The sequence below is a fragment of the Panthera onca genome, chromosome D3 (genome assembly GCF_046562875.1).
Source record: "Panthera onca isolate mPanOnc1 chromosome D3, mPanOnc1 haplotype 2, whole genome shotgun sequence".
NCBI classification, from domain to species: Eukaryota; Metazoa; Chordata; class Mammalia; order Carnivora; family Felidae; genus Panthera; species Panthera onca.
Window position 1 is genome coordinate 37,045,891 of NC_138350.1, and position 15,700 is coordinate 37,061,590.

At 42.7% G+C, this 15,700-nt stretch overlaps 1 protein-coding gene across 5 annotated transcripts in view; it reads left to right on the plus strand.

Moving 5' to 3' along the window:
- The first annotated feature begins 9,714 nt into the window (after positions 1-9,714).
- The window catches only part of L3MBTL4 (L3MBTL histone methyl-lysine binding protein 4), a 447,733-nt gene continuing 441,747 nt past the window's right edge, over positions 9,715-15,700 (plus strand). For 2 of the 5 annotated variants that reach the window (XM_078435406.2, XM_078435407.2), the window contains exon 1: positions 9,716-9,831. The gene's annotated coding sequence lies outside the window, so the exon portion shown is untranslated. Of the gene's footprint in view, positions 9,832-11,498; positions 11,593-15,700 lie in introns of those variants that run through there. The other 3 variants (XM_078435404.2, XR_013551279.2, XM_078435405.2) reach the window with 3 other exon arrangements.

The window sequence follows — 15,700 nt, forward strand, 5'->3', positions numbered from 1 at the left end:
TTTTTCTTCAAAAAAAAATTTTTTTAATGTTTGTTTTTGAGAGAGACAAAGAGACAGAGCATGAGCGGGATAGGGGCAGAGAGAGAGGGAGACAGAATTCGAAGCAGGCTCCAGGCTCTGAACTGTCAGCGGACAGAATAATGCAGGACTCTTACCCATGAACTGTGAGATCATGACCTGAGCTGAAGGTGGATGCTCAACTGACTGAGCCACCCAGTCGCCCTTCTTTTTCTCTTTTGAGAGAGAGAGAGAGAGAGAGAGAGAGAGAGAGAGAATCTTAAGCAGCTCCACACTCAGCCAGCAGCCGGACATGGGGCTCACTCTCATGACCAACCGTGAGAGCACTACCTAAGCCAAAATCAGGAATTGGATGCTGAACCAACTTAGCCACCCAGGTGCCCCCACAGTGCATTTCTTCTCAGCATTCACTCAGCTTGTCCTGGAACAGGACGTAGTGGTTTCAATTCCGGAAACTTTCTGAGCACATAACACATGTACAGAACTGTGCAAGGTCCTGAGAGAGAAATAAAGTCAAATTAGAAATGGAGACTTGGAGAAGTCACTGAGTTCCTCTTTGAAATACCCATTCTGATCCAAACAAAGCCACTAAAACAACCTAAGATGACAAGGCAATCATTTCCATGGTCTAGAAACATACAAACACAGAAACACAGTGGACTGCAGGGCTAAAACTAGGAGTTTCTGGGTCATAAACTGTCAGAAATGAATGGCAGCTCCATTCCTATCAAAAAAGCATTTCATGCATGATGGAGGACTGGAGCCACACTCAATGTCTAAAACTGGGGTTGGGTGCTCTCTCCTGGCCCCAAAGGATCCAGAAAACAGCTTCATTGCAGTGCAGCTGCACTAGGCCTAGGCCAAATTTCTTGCTATCTTGGTGTCTGTGTCTCCCGGACCCTCAATATCACTGCAGAATGGAAGTCCAGCGTGGCTGTGACAAGGCCTGAATCTGGATAAGAAGGTGAGGAACAGGTTGAGGCAAAAGAAGGGAGGGCAGCCGAGAGAGGCAGAGGAGAAAACAGATCTCTACTCAAAGACCGTGGGAATGAGGTGCCTGAGTGAATCAGTTGGTTAAGTGTTTGACTCTGGATTTTGGCTCAGGTCATGATCTCGTGGTTCCATGGGTGCAAGCCCCTCACTGAGCTCTGTGCTGGCAGTGTGGAGCCTGCTTGAGATTCTCTCTCTTCCTCTCTCCCTCTCCCTTCCCAGCTTGCTCTCTCTCTCTCTCTCTCTCTCTCAAAGTAAACAAATAGACTTAAAAAACAACAACCACCCCCAAAGACGCTGAAGATAATTGACACTGAGAAAAACAGTCAACAAAACAAAATTGGAAGACGAACTTATCAGCAATAAAGTTCAAATAGGAAAACAATATCAACATAACTTTAAGTATGGTTACAATACTCCTGAGAAATAAAGGAGTAAAATGTCTGAAAGAGGTCATTATGAAAGGGAAAAACTGACCATCTCAATAAATATTGAATGGGCCTCTGATAATATCCAAACTTGTCACGTAAACAAGAACAAACAAACAAAAACCACTTCGTAACAAGAGATAATGGAACTTCTTTAACTTGAAAAAGGATCTCTACAAGAGCCTACAGTAAACACAGTAACTTTAGAAGCATCCCCATTAGAGTCAGAAGCAAAATAAGGCTGCCTTGTATCCCCTACAAGTTCAGTAAGTGCTTGAGGCCCTAACTAATACTTAACTAAATTAACTAAATTAACTAAATACTAACTAAATTAAAAGATATTTAAGAAAAAACATCACGTTTTATAACTCAGAGTAAAGGAAGGATTTCTTTAAAGGACACAAACCTGAAAAAATCATAAGGATTATGGCTTATAGTAAAGGGATATGTACCAAATTCCTAATAGTTGCACAACAGGCAGCGGGAGACAAAGGAAGGGATGATAAAGGAATTCAACTTTATACATAATGTTTTACTTCTTTAAAAACATCAAGAATGACGTGTTAAATAATATACTAGTCCGTCTGATTGGTGGATGCATGGGTGTTCATTGCATGACCGCCTGCATGTTCTGAAAAAAAAATTGCATTAAAAAGGACAAAAATTAAAAGCAAAACCCCACAGACAATTAAAAATGTAAAACCAACTTAAAAGAGATGGCTCCTCCTCTTCAGAAAACCGTAGTTGTCAGTTATACGTAAACTAAGAAGTGATTATAGTTAAAACCAAAATATTACAAATGCAATACAGATGTATAAACAAGATGTTATGGGTACCTAGTAGAAGGAAAAAAGTAAAGCAATTCAATTGATAAATGCTTCATGGGAGAGATTTCATTAAGTGTTGAATCCTCGAAGGTACATCATATTTTAATATTCAGAAAAAGCCTTGATAGAGGAGTGTTCCCGGATAAGGCTTTGTGGGCAAATCGGCAAAATTCACAGCCATTCTGAGAACAGGGAGTATCTTGTCCTCGGTGATGGAGCTGGAAATGGAGCTGGTTGTGCTGTGTGGGGTAAAGCATGGTGACCTTTAGTTTAGGTAACATCTGGACTTGGAACTGTAGGTCAAGGATAGTCATGAAGGGTTTTTGAAGTTTTTGAGGGGACAACATTTGGGGTTATCTGTTCATCTGTACAATACTTATGTCAGTTGTGGGCATCTGTAACATTTTGAATAGGTGTCCCTGACCAAGTATAGGTTAAGAGTGAACACATGAATCAAGCCAGGCCAATTTATCTTTCTCTTCCAGGAATGAGGAACTAGAATCCAGCAAAGCAGATCAGTCTATGAGGTGCTTGAACTGGAAATGATATGAAGTTGGTCCTGGGGTGGCTGCGTGTATCTGCTCAGACAGAGAAAGACGCTGCATATCCAGAGAGCAGAAATGGCTTGAGAGGCCATAGTGCCTGGATTGGCAGGTCCCAGTGCCTAGAGAGGTCATCAGGCTGTGCTTCCAAACTTTGTTTCTGGGAATACCTCTGCTTCTGCCTGGTAAATCTGCTTTTTTTCTAAGTGACCTCAAAGGGATTTTATCCCTGACCATGGCTAAAGGATGGGACTTGAAGGTGAGCAGGCTCAGTGTCCTCCAAGGAACAGAGGAGTCCAGCAGGTAAATGACCAGATGGTAAAATGAATTTGGACAATTCTAGGGCCATTGATGACCTTTGAGATAACTGTTTCAGTAGAGCACTGGAGCAAACATCAGACCTGAAGCAGTTAAAGTATAAATCATAGATAGATTTTTCGAGGACTTTGGTAACTAAGAGGAGAGGGAGGTAGGGCTGCCTGTGAGGGAAACAAAGTCAAATGAAGTCTTCTGTTGCTGTCCCTCAGGATGAAACACTTGAGCCTTTGTGTAAACTGGGGCGGGGGGTGGGGGAATTAATAAGGAGGACAGAATGGCTGCACTAGGAAGAACTTTAATGGAGAGTAAGAATTCTATACACTGATCCACATTCATGCAAACCATAAACAGCTGCATTTGTACCCTCTGACTTCGTCCCTGTAATCAGCAAGGCTGACTTATACAACTTCCAAGTTTTAGGGGAACAGAACACTTAGGTAGGTACTGAATTTACTCCACGAGAAAAAAATTGCATTAATGCTGTAATAAATAAACCTTTTGTATCACATGGCTATTGTTGCATAAAGGAACAGTCCAACACTTGGAGACTCATTTCTCATTTCTCATGAGTGTATAGGTTGGATGCACGGTTCTGCTGATCCTGGCTCAGCTGGCCTTGCTGGAATCACTTCTTCAGGCTTCTATGGTCAGGTGATGGGTTGGCTGGGCATTACATGCTCTTCCACGGATCTAGGGCTTTGAATGGAACATTTGGGCTCTGTCCCGTTCTCCAGCAGGAGCGCTTAATTCTCAGGGTGATCACATAGAAGCAAGACGGAAACAAGAGCACACAAAGCCTTTGAGGTCTAAGCTTGGGACTGGCATATTGTCACTTAATCATATTCTACCGAGCAAAGTAAGTCACAGGGCATCCCTGGTTCCAGCAATGGGAAATTGTCCCCACCTTATGATGGAAACAAATACAAAGTTACATTGTAAGGGGGTATTGGTAAAGGGGTTTATCAAGTCCCATCCTAAGTTGAAAATATTATAAGTTAAAAATGAATTTAATACACCTCACCTACCACACATCACAGCTCAGCCTAGCCTACCTTACATGTGCTCAGAACACTTACATTGGTCTACCGTTGAGCAGAATCATCTAACACAAAGCCTCCTTTATAATCAAGTATCGAATATCTCATGTAATTTATTGAATACTGTACTAAAAACAAAAACAATGGCTGTATGGGAACAGAATGGTTGTCAGTGTATGGGCTGTTTACTCTTGTGATGGCACAGCTGTCTGGGAGCTGTAGCTGCTGTCCAGCATATCACTAGAGAGGATTTTCCAGTAAATCACCAGCCTGGGGAAAGATCAAAATTTCAAATTTGAAGTACAGTTTATAATGGATGAGTATCACTTTTGCACCATTGTAGAGTCAAAAAAATCCTAAATCAAACCAAAGTCATGGGTCATCTGTAATTCAGGGCATCAATTTAACTAATCTACCATACTTACACAGACATGGTTTTAGATGGAGTAGAGAAGTATCTGAAGGTCAGTGAGGGGTTTTTCAAGGAGGTCATGAATAGGTGAGGAGTTTAGTACTAAAATGGAAGGCTTAAAATTACTTAGGAACAACTTTCTTACTCTTATATTTTATGTTGTTGGCTCAACTAGACTAAGTTGGTGAGCTTTGTTCCATTCAGGGCTTTATATAAACAGATAATCTTATTTTCAGGGTACTATTAATAGCTCAGTAATATAGAGTAATCAACTGTCTTCAATCCAGAAACAAATTCACAATATTTAAGTTCAAGGTATTCACTGTACACTTGGTAACTAAAAGTCTAAAGAAACATGCAACTTCTTTTCCTATGAGAATGGACAAAGCCTTTTTACTTTTTCAAGCAAATGTCACGTTAGTAGTTTTAGGTCAATTCACATTTGTAAAACTGGAAATGAATTCTGTAAGAATTTGTGTTGGAACTATTATAATGTAAGAGAACACATGCGTATTGAGTCCAGAAAAAGTGGACTCTATGCTTTTTAATGGAATATTAATCGTTAAGATAACGCCTTAAACAAAAAAAAAAAAATCTGACCTTTTAATTTTGGCTATAGGTTTAACAAAATACAGAAATTAAATATAAAATGGAAATAACTCAAACACATTTTCATTTAGGCAGATAGTATGGAAGGGATTGTAGGTACTTTTGGGTTAAGAAAAAGTTAAGAAAAATCCATCCTTTGAAAGGGCTTCAAGAAAAAAAAATAAATGAGCATATTATTCTGCAGAAGCAGCCCCCACAGAAGATGATTTGTAAATATATTGCTGATGGAGTTTTTTTAAAGCACTCAAATCCAGTTAAGGTGACCAGGGAACATCCCAAGGATTAGAAACTGGACCTCAATGAAAAACATCATAACCAGCTGACATAGCCTTTGAACATCTTGGCTGAAGACCTTCCTTTATGAGAATGGCTGTATTACACACTTGTCATTTGCTGACACTACCCATTAAGAAGCACCAGCTCTCCTTGTTCTGATTTCGTGGCCACTGGGCAATATTTTAACATAGCTTGCCTTCCTTTGTAGACTACAGTGGCGGGAATGTGCTGATCTCCAAATATCCATCTTATTGGCATTTATATCCATCAGCATAATTGATATTCTTGTTTTTAGCTGGTTCCCTTAGCCTGATCACTTCTGGGAGCATTAACAGACTCAGGTTTCTGGGCCTTAAATACTAAGAACTAGACCTAGACCATGAACTTGGTGGTTTCGAAAGTAAGTCCTATGCCACGAGACACATCCTGTATAGCCAGCTGGCTTCTTCCATGATGGATCAATGGCAGAGGTAGGAATAACAACCATTTTTCCTGACACCTAGCATGTGTTCTAAGTCTTATAACACCTGTTATTTCTTAGAGAATGTATGTCTAACTACAGTTTTGGGGGCATATATCTACTCAAGAAAGTATGAATTGCCTACTCTGAATTTTCCATTTTTCTTTTTCCAGATCTCTCACCTTGGAGAAGGTATGTTGCCTCATCAATATCTTTGAAAATGAGATTAAAGGCGTTGCTGGCTTTCCTTCTGCAGTTTTCATGCCTTTGTCCAAATCCTATTAGTTCATTCAGTATGGTTGTAGTGGGAATTAAAGTTTATCTATTGATATAAGGATCCTTATCTCATTCAGTCAGTTTATACAGACTTTAAACATCATCAGAAATTTCAATTCTAGTAAACTTATGAAGGGCTGTTTTGTGACCCAGTATATGATCTATCTTGGAGAATGTTCCATGTGCACTCAAGAAGAAAGTATATTCTGTTGCTTTGGGATATTTTGTATAAGTTGGATTTTTAAAAATTCCAGGTATAAGTTGGAATATACCTGGAAACAGTGTTTTTATGCTATTTTATGATAGCTTTGTTCCATCAAAAAAAGTACAAGTATAAAAATAAATAGTACACATATAAAAATAAATCTATTTTTGATGAAGTCATCAATTAAAAATAGTATAATGTGCATATTATCTTATTTATGAAGCTTTTTGGCATCATTTAAAGTTAGTTTTGGGGCGCTTGGGTGGCTCAGTTGGTTAAGCAGCTGACATCGGCTCAGGTCATGATCTCACGTCTCGTGTGTTTGAGCCCTGCATCCGGCTCTGTGTTGACAGCTCAGAGCCTGGAGCCTGCTTCGGATTCTGTGTCTCCCTCTCTCTGTCCCTTCCCCACTTGCATTATCTCTCTCTCTCTCTCTCTCTCTCAAAAATAAATAAACATTAAAAAAATTTTTAAGTTAGTTTTAATTCTTCAATGTTATTTACACTTCTCTCTGAACCAGTATTTACACTTACATATAACTCTATGTAATTATTTATATCTGAACTCATTAATAAAGTTTAATATTGGACAGTCTACTTAAGAAAATATCACGGTAACAGAGAAAATACAGCGTGGTATAAATAAAATTATTAACAGTGGCACTGACATGAAAATAAACATGAGGGTAATAATTATTGATGATAAATGGTGACCAGTGAAATTATTTTAGCTGCAATGGACAATTTACTTGTGGAATAAGATTAAAACGCTGTTTAGATAACCTCTCTTCAATTACACTGAAGTGTATAAAGGAATTTACGCTGTGTTTAACTCACAAACAGTCCTAAGTATATGCTAGGAAACAATCATGAAGTCTAAGAACATGTCTGTATCAATGGGCAATCCTGCTACTGATCAAATAATAAAGCAATGTAATCTAATTCTACTTAAAAATAACATTTATACATATAAAAACAACATATATACAACATAGAAAAATAAAACCACCCAATTAGAAAAAAGTAAATAATTTTAGCAAATTTAAAAATGGAGTATTCCTTGAATAAAGCTGATCACTATCTCAGCAAATGAGAGGGTTTCATTTCCACCCACAGGAGACAGACAGACATTATAGAACTTCCATGACTCTGTTATGCTTTGAAGATGTGCAGAAAGGGGTTCTTCTGTGTTGACCATTCTACCCAGCGATGCCTATCTAATAATAAGCCATCCTTACCTGTCTGGCCAACATTAACTTTGCCACTTAGAGTTTGTTAGATTCAACTGAATTATAAATACAAAATGCTGTAACCATCAGATTTCTAAACCCCATTGTTCACAACGACCATTGGTAACACTGCAATACCCAACAATGTGGCTATTTCATTTTAATCTGCAGCTGTTCAAATAAAAGGGATTTACTACAACAGCTTTTCAAAAATTCTGTAATAAGTGTACCAGTGCTTACACTGCTTATATTTCCATATAATTTGAATAACAGTATCATTTAAAACAGATGTCAGCTTCTTTGAATATAATCATATGTTGTTGTCAGCACTATGCACCCACAGATTTACATTTAAGTAACCCAGGATGAGGTTCTCTGCCTGTGTCACCTGTTTTATTGGTGCATTCTTTTCCTTATTTAAACCTTGCCCATGAAAACAGTGTTTTGGTTTTCATCAATGCAAGCCATGTATATTCAATAAGCATGTTACAATAATCGTTTTCCCCAAAAAGCGAAGACAAGGTGATGTAAATTCATTCTTTTGGATTTCAATCCAGCTTTCTTTTATTTTGTATAGTATTTAATATTGATTTTTCTAAGGGGAAGGTGGAACCAGACTGCTGTTAACTCTTCTTTGTGCTGGGAACATTTTGATGTTTCCGTCATTAAGACTTAGAGTCTTTAATGATAAACACCACTGGGAAAGACTAGGGTTACATTGCAGTAATCGAGACACTTGTCCTTTGCTAAAAGGACACATAAAGCACATCTATGCTCACCTAAGTAGCAGGGAGGGGAACTTCTCATCCAACCACTGGGTCCTACTCTAATTTCATGCAGTCAGGTGAGCAAGTGTGGCAAGACAGCATCCCGAAGTGTGCCTGTTGTCACAGAAATACACAACTCTATAAAGTCTTTATCATAAACATGTTAAATGGATGAAAAAAGTATACCACTTCATTAGATCTGTTTTAAATGTTCTCTTCTATGCTGATACCTTCTGCTTCCTTTTCTTTTTCTTTGCCAGAAATGTTTTTCTTAATTGATTAGAGCATAGAACACAGCTGTGTGTGTATGTGTACTTATAAATTTCTGTGATCATGGTTCCTAATTGAAAAACTGCATTAGCAAAGGGTTTTCTATTTCTCTCTTCAGTAAAAACGCTAACTGGTGTTTGTACCAACGGACCAGTCTCACCTGAAAAATGAAAGTTTTAGTTGTTGGTTTACAGTAGTCAACAACAAACCAAAAAGATCATTTAGAAGTTATTATTCTTAATCATGTTAAATCACTGAATTTCTTGCTGGAAGCAAGCTAATATTTGTTTTGTACCTGACAGCTATTATTTGCATACTAGAATTTTTACACAAGACACCTCCATGAAAGAAAATTACATCTAAAAGTCACAAAATACAGTCTTCGATTACCAGCTACTTTTAAACATAAACCAACATAAAAGATTTAATAAGTTTCTCTCCAAACCTGCAACGATGCTTTGTGAAAGCCTAACACTAACCTGTAAGACTGTAAGTTTCCTGAGGGCAGGAACTCCTTTGCTCCTGTTTCCTACTCAATCTCAAGCAGCTAGAACAGGGTCAGTAACCATTTGTTCTAGCCGCTCAGAAGGAGTATTCTTTTATTTTGAAATGGTATCCGCAGACCGGTGTGTAGGGAAGTCGAGAGCGGGAAAGGGGCATCTGAGAGGAGGTTGCAAAATCCGAAGGAGCAGCAGAACAGAGAGGAATCCAGAGGCCTGAGAACATTTGGAAGGTGAATCCGAAGAGCTGGGATGAAGCAGGGATGAGCGCCCCGGGACACCACTGCACGAGTGGGTAGGGGTCAGGAAGGAAGTAGCCAAGATTTGGGGGACTCCTTGCCGGGGAGCATATAAGGGGAAAGACGCACTCGAAGATACAGCCGCAGCCACCTCCCTCCCACGTGAAAGCCCGAGCGGCCGCCCCGCGTCCACTCCGCTCCCCGGGGAGCGGAACCCGGAGCGAGGCAGGTGCGGCGGGAGCATGCGCGCGGGGCCGGCAGGGGAGGCTCCCGCGCCCCCACCCCGCGCGTGCACCCTCGCGCCCCTCCCGCCGGGCACCGCGGGGCCAGCGGCGCCTCAGCCTGGGCCGGCCGAGCTTCGCCGCTCCGGCTCGCGCCCCGCCGGCCTGTCGCCGAGTCGGCGTTGCGGGCGGCCCGACTCTGCTCGGGGTAAGGACGACGCGGCAGCCCGAGCCGTGTGGTCGGGGGACCGCGTGAGCGCCCACGGCCGCCGCCGCCGCCGGGGTTGGCCCCGGGCCCCGCGCCCGACTGAGGGGCGTGCGCGTCGCCCGCGGCGAGGCCGGGCCGGGCCAGGGGGCGGTGGCGGTTAGGAGTCGCCTCCTCCCGGCGCCGGCTCTTTCTCTTTCTCTTTCGCCGCCGGGCGCGCGCCGGGCTCCCCGCGCGAGGCGCTGCCCCACTTGTCACCCACTTCGGACGGGCGTGGCGTGGCCCCGTACCGTCCCGCTCCCGGCCGCCGCGGCCACCTGGGCCGGGGGTGTCGGCGCGGCCACCTGGGCGGGGAGGCGCCGGTTCAGCCTCGGCCCGCGGGACGAGGGCCGGGGCGGGATTCCAGGCGGTCCCAAGCCGGCCTCAGGCCACCGGGCGCCCGGCGGTGGGCGTTTGGCTTTTGTTTTCTCGGGGCGGGCGTCCCCGGTCTCCCCCCTTCTCCGCCGACAGCTGTCGTGTGTGGCGGTACAAGGCTGCGGCCGAGACACCCTCGGGCGCTTCCTCACTCCAGCCCCTTTTCCTCCCTGGCCGTGCTCTCCCAAGTTCTGCCCAGCCCCGGGGCCGGAGCGGAGGAAGTGCGCGCTGGGGGACGCCTCGCCAATCTGTGGCTGTTTAACTAGAGCCAGCCACAAGCCCAGAACTACGCCCCGGGGAGCGCTGCCCAAGCCTCCCGGGCTTTCTTCGCGGAGATGGGCCGAGGGCGAGGCGAGCGGACCTGGGGACACCTGGGCCAGCGCCGCAGTTATCTGCGGGATTGGTGGAAGCCTTTCCCCAAGGTGGGAGAATTCTGGTGGCTTTTGTCGCCTGCCTTTTAAATCCTGCAGTCTTTGATTAAAGTCCATATGATGTACTTTATTTTGTATATGCCTTTATCCACTTAGAGGGTCATTCTTAATCTGTCCCTGCCTGGAGGTGAAAACTAAATAGAAGGAAGGTCTGGTCATTGTCATTGTTAAGACTCCCGCATGTGAAAGCCCCATGGAGTTCAGTCTGGTCACCGTGACCTGCCCTGCTGGGGCGGTTCCATGCCCAGGAGACTCACACTAAGGGTTATTTGGTCTCCACGCCCAAAGTGGCACCGTCTCTTGGATCCCTGTTGGAGGGATCCCTGTTGAACTGTTGGAGCTGTTCTAGAAGGCGTGGGGGCAGCCTCCAGTTTCACTCCTTTCCTGAAATAAGGGTAGTGAGGTCTCCTGGTGTTTTCTAGTCCCCTTTACTCAAAAATGTTAGAATGGGAAACAGGTGGAATTTGTTCTTGATGCTTGATAATATAGACTTTGAATGCATTTAGCTCTTCACAAGATGCTAAAAATGTCTTTTCATGGTATCCTAGAATCAGGAGAAAGAGTTTGAAAGAGGAGAGATTTCTCTAACATCCAAGTGGATCGGATTCTGCTATATTCACATGGAGTGTGATTGTTAAGCAGGAGAGATGAGCTTACAAATGCTATTGATTATGCTCTCAGATTGTAAGGTACATTGATGAGTTTGTATCTCCTGTAGCTCTTGACTGTGGAATTCTTTATTCAGCGCTTTGCGGGGCAGTATTGGTTTACCTCTACTATGAGCTCTCAATCTGTTTTCTAATAAAGGAATTGGTGAGACGGTGATCTGGTGAAGACAGATGAAAGAAAACTAAGGAAATGTCTTTTACTTTTTACCTTAAGGAGATGTGTGGTTTTAAGTTGATCACAAGAATCTTAGGTGAGTGCTACCACCTACCTATATGTTTCATTGCGATACTTGTGTGATTTGTATCTTAAATTACACTTCTAATTCATCATAAAAATTTCAATTGTCATTTGTACAATAAGCCATTTACTATGTATGTTCATACATTTGTATGACAAACCACCAAAAGCTTGAGCTTTTAGTGCGTTGGGTAGATAAAACATGCAAACCAAATGTTTGTAAACAAAATAATGTGATAGGAACATGAGGATTCGAGACTAAAACAATGTATAATCAAATGCCATCAGTCTGAAACAGATAGTGGTCAGGGAGTCTGGCAAGGACAGGGTCTTTGGGATCTGGAGTGATCAGAAAAGAACACAGAGTTGGGTCTTGGGCTGAGTCTTGAGGTGTGTGGATCTTCCATAGATTGACAGGGTGAAGGAAGAAGAGATTGGGGGCCTAAGAGGGAGAAGGGGGTTTCACTCCTCAAAAGGAATGATTATGATTTGTTTAGGACTAAGAAAGATTATTTGCAGTGCCCACATTGGGAATTGTGGTTGTACATGCTCTTCCCATCAGCTCCTACCGTCCCAAACTAGAAACCATTTATTCTTCACGATCAAGTGTAATTCTTCTCTTGGGAAGGCATCCCTGATTTTCACACCAGACTTCCTTCCTTTGGCTTCCACGTTCCCTAGTTCACCTATAAATGCATATGTAAAAACAGGTATTTTTTTTTTTGATGGTCCAGGCTTTAGATTTTACCATTTCCTGTTTATTTTTAAAAATTGAGATATAATTAATGTATTAGTTTCAGGTGTACAGCATGATGATTTATGGACATATTGTGAAATAATTATCACAATTAATTCGAGTTAACATCCATCACCACACATAGTTACACATTTTTTTCTTGTGATGAGAACTTTTAAGATCTATTATCTTAGCAACTTTCAAATATACAATAAATATAGTGTTATTAACTATGATTGCCATTAATGAGGGTCATCAAAAAAGTTTTATATATTTTCCACAATTTAGTGTCTGCCTTTTAAGTAACATGTGTTCAGTAAGGGTATGAACAGGTCCTTAGATCTCTTTTTATTTGGAATATTTTTGGACTGTAGTCGTAGCTTTTTTTAAAAAAATTTTTTTTTAACGTTTATTTATTTTTGAGACAGAGACAGAGCATGAACGGGGGAGGGTCAGAGAGAGAGGGAGACACAGAATCGGAAGCAGGCTCCAGGCTCTGAGCCATCAGCCCAGAGCCCGACGCGGGGCTCGAACTCACGGACCGCGAGATCGTGACCTGAGCCGAAGTCGGACGCTTAACTGACTGAGCCACCCAGGCGCCCCTGTAGTCATAGCTTTTTAACTTAAATGATAATAACCCTTTGCGGCCTGGGATGGTACTTGACAAGTGGTTAAGTGCATAGACAACAGATATGTGTAGGACTGAATCCCTGTGTGAGCAGGCAGCTGCTGAGCAGAGGCATGGGGTGATAAAAGCAGCAGTCAGGAGGATCATTCTGATTATGAAGGGAGATTTGCAGATGGAAAGCTCTGGAGTTCTTACCTTGAAGGAGGGGGAGTCCTGAAGCCACTGGGGGGTAAGGCTGTATGGGAAGCACTAGGCCACCCAGTCTGACCAAGGAAGCAAAAGGAGCCCCAGCCTCTCTGCTCCCACTCCATTCCTTCACACGTCTTTACTTCTTCTCTAGAGCTGAAGGAGAGTTTGAAAATTACAGATAAGTGTTCATTGTTTCCATCAAGTATTTTAATTCAGAAGGAATGCTGCTGTTAAAATGGGGAAATTAGCAGGAGAGCCAGGTAGGTGGTTGAGGAGGGGGGGCGGGGGGTGGAGCAGATAAGATCAGTTTATAAAATGCACAATTGAAAGAGACACTGAAGTGGCGGTGAGTTTGGAGAGAGCAACTGTGATGTTGGGCCAGGAATGGCGGTGACAGTAAAAGAGACAGGGTGAATAAATCAGCACAGAGGTGAGAGAGCAGGTCCAGGACTGTGGGCTGCACCCAGTGACAGTGTCAGTGAGAGAAACAAAGAAGTGGTCAGAAGGGGGAGGAAAACCAGGCGTCAACAGTAATAGGGATGCCAGTGGAGGAGGTTCTGCAGGAAACTCTGAGTTAAGTCTCATCAGTTGCAGATGAAAAACCCCAACTGAGAAGGTGTGGTTGAACTTGGCTAGCACCAGGTGATCTCAGTGGTAAGGCTTCAGCGTGAGCTGTTGGTAGCATTTGCTGTCCGTTTCAGGGATGTAGATGTCCCCTTTAATATGAATAGTCTTTCCTTGTTTCCAAAGCATTTCCATCTTACAGTATTGGTAAGCATATTTTGAGCATAGTTTATTATAGGCACATACCTCCAAGTGAAGAAAACTATTTAGATTCATTAAAAAACCCCCAATGGACTGTTCACACACTCTTACAGTAAGTAGTGTAAATATAGATACTATCTTGTACTTCAGCAAAATAAAGCAAAAACAATGAATTAGAACATACTCGGGAAAAATGAAAATCTTCATTGACACACGTAATATTATCTTTTGTTTAAACATTTGCATTACTTTTTTTTCTCTTAGAATAGTGCCTGAGAAGAATCTATCCCTGTTTGATTTTGCAAATACAACAAACTTTACACAGTAGCAGTGGAAAAATGAAACATTTACTCTGATTCCATCGGTTGTCACTGCCCTGCTCCCCTGCTCTGTGTGTGCCTTTCGGGGAAGATGTCATTGCAGTAGAGCTCAGCGTCACCTGCTGAAACTTTCTTCATTTTGTATCGATTTCAGCTCATGTGAAGAGTGTTCTCTTAATGAAGCTAGACATTGTGGAGAATATTTATGCATCCTTTCTGAAGGTGGATCTTAAATGATGAAAGTGTGGTCGCTGCCACAATTAATAATTGATTAATTGTTTGGAAAGTATCAGGTGTGGGATGTGGGCAATGGAGCAGAAGTGCACGCATCTTTCTTTGTCACCGTGACTAGCTAGAGAGACCATATTTAACTAGAGGGACAGATGGACAGCACAACACTTTTTATGCACTGTGCTTTGGTGTGTAAGCTATTATGCTAGCTTTTAGGATTATGACAGCCTTTTAGATTAAATCATTGTTGCCCTACTCCCTGTCCTTTTGAGGGAGAGATGAATGAAGGAGCCCAAATGGGTGCAAGGCATTTTTGCTGGGTATCCACTTGGTGTCAGTTGCATGCTCTGTGTATGGGGATGGCTACTACAGACATAACTCCTGCCTTCTTGGAGCCGATAGTCAAGTGAGGGAACAGATATGAAACAGACTCCAAATAAATGTAGAAGGACAAACTTTCAAGTGTACTATGAGAAAGATCAACAGGAGTGCCTTATATGGGTTTGTGCGTCATAAAAGTCCTCTCTGAGGATGAGTAGCTGCTGCTAGCTGGGTAGGGAGCAGGGCAAAAAGAAGTTTAGGCAGAGGTAAGCACACATGTGAAGCCCCCCACTCCCACCACCCCCTCCCTCGACCCGGGAGAGCAGCTGGTACAGTTGGAGGTGCCAGAGCATGATCCCTGCCCGTAGGGGCCATACTGAGGATCATACATTCTATTTTTCTTGCCATGGGAAGGCTTTGGAGAGTCTGAACAGGGTGTGACATGGCCTGCTTTATGTCCCCTGAGACCACTCTGGCTGCCTTCTACAGAACATTGTGCGGGTGGCAAGACCAATTAGGACACCACTGCAGGCGTCTAGGTGGGAGTCCTGCTGCTTGGACCAGGGAGGTAGGGGTGGAGATGAGTAGAAATGGAAGGATTTGGGGAGTATTTTGATGGTAGAATCTTATAAAATTGCTGATAGATTAAAGGATAGGGGAAAGGAATCCAGTGTTTTCCCCTGATCTTTAGCATGAGAAACTGGGGACAACTGGTGGGAAGAAGACTTGGTAACTTTTCCTTAACCATTTTTCCAGTGAAAGACGTATTGGATATAAAGTATATTTAGGGAGATAACTCAATGTCACTGTGATATGTGTTATTTATCCAGCACTGTGCTGGGCACAGGGTTTTGAAGTTTAGCAGATGTGGTCTTTCCCTCTTCTTTGGCTGTAGGATTTTTGTATTCTGCCTGGCTCACACCTCACACCA